This window comes from Triticum aestivum, chromosome 1B (genome assembly GCF_018294505.1).
Source record: "Triticum aestivum cultivar Chinese Spring chromosome 1B, IWGSC CS RefSeq v2.1, whole genome shotgun sequence".
Lineage (NCBI taxonomy): Eukaryota > Viridiplantae > Streptophyta > Magnoliopsida > Poales > Poaceae > Triticum > Triticum aestivum.
The window spans coordinates 47,282,805-47,284,565 of record NC_057795.1 but is presented as its reverse complement, the minus strand read 5'-3'; the positions used below and the strand labels follow the sequence as shown (position 1 = coordinate 47,284,565).

The following is a 1,761-nucleotide window of genomic DNA, read 5'->3' as shown; positions in this document are numbered from 1 at the left end:
AAGACAATTGTACATTGCTTTGGCCGCTCCCTCTCAACTACGGAGACGAGTTTAACGCGGTTTCCACCCCTCCCTCTCAACCGCACCAGTGCACGCTTGCCGCGCCACAACGCCGCCGCTAGACTCGTGAATCGTGAGCACCCAGCTATAACTTACCGCACTCGTGCAAAATAATAAAACACGGTAAATATATTACTTACATGTGCGTTTTGTTTTGCAAGCGGCGCAAAAAAAATTAAAAAGGGAATGCAACACGAGGACTTCCCACGAGGTCACCCATCCTAGTACTACTCTCGCCCAAGCATGCTTAACTTCGGAGTTCTGATGGGATCCGGTGCTTTAGTGCTGGTATGATCGCATCCGACATGTTACCCCCGTCTTCGTGCCATATCCTTGCCCCTCCCAGCTCCACTACAAAGACGATTGTACATTGCTTTGGCCGCTCCCTATCAACTACGGAGACGAGTTTAACGCGGTTTCCACCCCTCCCTCTCAACCGCACCAGTGCACGCTTGCCGCTCCACAACGCCTCCGCTAGACTCGTGAATCGTGAGCACCCGGCTATAACTTACCGCACTCGTGCAAAATAATAAAACACGGTAAATATATTACTTACACGTGTGTTTTGTTTTGCAAGCGGCGCAAAAAAAATTAAAAAGGGAATGCAACACGAGGACTTCCCAGGAGGTCACCCATCCTAGTACTACTCTCGCCCACGCACGCTTAACTTCGGAGTTCTGATGGGATCCAGTGCTTTAGTGCTGGTATGATCACATCCAACATGTTACCCCCGTCTTCGTCCCTTATCCTTGCCCCTCCCAGCAGCACTACAAAGACGATTGTACATTGCTTTGGCCGCTCCCTCTCAACTACGGAGACGAGTTTAACGCGGTTTCCACCCCTCCCTCTCAAGCGCACGCTTGCCGAACCACAACGCCGCCGCTAGACTCGTGAGTAAGTGCGTTTTGTTTTGCAAGCAGCGCAAAAAAAATTAAAAAGGGAAAGCAACACGAGGACTTCCCAAGAGGTCACCCATCCTAGTACTACTCTCGCCCAAGCACGCTTAACTTCGGAGTTCTGATGGGATCCGATGCTTTAGTGCTGGTATGATCACATCCGACATGTTACCCCCGTCTTCGTCCCTTATCCTTGCCCCTCCCAACTCCACTACAAAGACGATTGTACATTGCTTTGGCCGCTCCCTATCAACTACGGAGACGAGTTTAACGCGGTTTCCACCCCTCCCTCTCAACCGCACCAGTGCACGCTTGCCGCTCCACAACGCCTCCGCTAGACTCGTGAATCGTGAGCACCCGGCTATAACTTACCGCACTCGTGCAAAATAATAAAACACGGTAAATATATTACTTACACGTGTGTTTTGTTTTGCAAGCGGCGCAAAAAAAATTAAAAAGGGAATGCAACACGAGGACTTCCCAGGAGGTCACCCATCCTAGTACTACTCTCGCCCACGCACGCTTAACTTCGGAGTTCTGATGGGATCCAGTGCTTTAGTGCTAGTATGATCACATCCAACGTGTTACCCCCGTCTTCGTCCCTTATCCTTGCCCCTCCCAGCAGCACTACAAAGACGATTGTACATTGCTTTGGCCGCTCCCTCTCAACTACGGAGACGAGTTTAACGCGGTTTCCACCCCTCCCTCTCAAGCACACGCTTGCCGAACCACAACGCCGCCGCTAGACTCGTGAGTAAGTGCGTTTTGTTTTGCAAGCAGCGCAAAAAAAATTAAAAAGGGAATG

The 1,761-nt window shown here is 50.7% G+C and overlaps 4 non-coding genes across 4 annotated transcripts; all 4 read right to left on the bottom strand.

The window, feature by feature from the left end:
- Window positions 1-243: 243 nt before the first annotated feature.
- On the bottom strand, window positions 244-362 carry LOC123151896 (5S ribosomal RNA). The gene has a single exon (XR_006475911.1). It is a non-coding gene; the product is annotated as a 5S ribosomal RNA (ribosomal RNA).
- A 297-nt stretch (window positions 363-659) lies between these two features.
- Window positions 660-778, bottom strand: LOC123153155 (5S ribosomal RNA). Its single transcript, XR_006476383.1, has one exon. It is a non-coding gene; the product is annotated as a 5S ribosomal RNA (ribosomal RNA).
- Window positions 779-999: 221 nt separating this feature from the next.
- LOC123153793 (5S ribosomal RNA) lies at window positions 1,000-1,118 on the bottom strand. The gene has a single exon (XR_006476573.1). It is a non-coding gene; the product is annotated as a 5S ribosomal RNA (ribosomal RNA).
- Window positions 1,119-1,415: 297 nt separating this feature from the next.
- Window positions 1,416-1,534, bottom strand: LOC123153878 (5S ribosomal RNA). The gene has a single exon (XR_006476586.1). It is a non-coding gene; the product is annotated as a 5S ribosomal RNA (ribosomal RNA).
- Window positions 1,535-1,761: the final 227 nt, after the last annotated feature.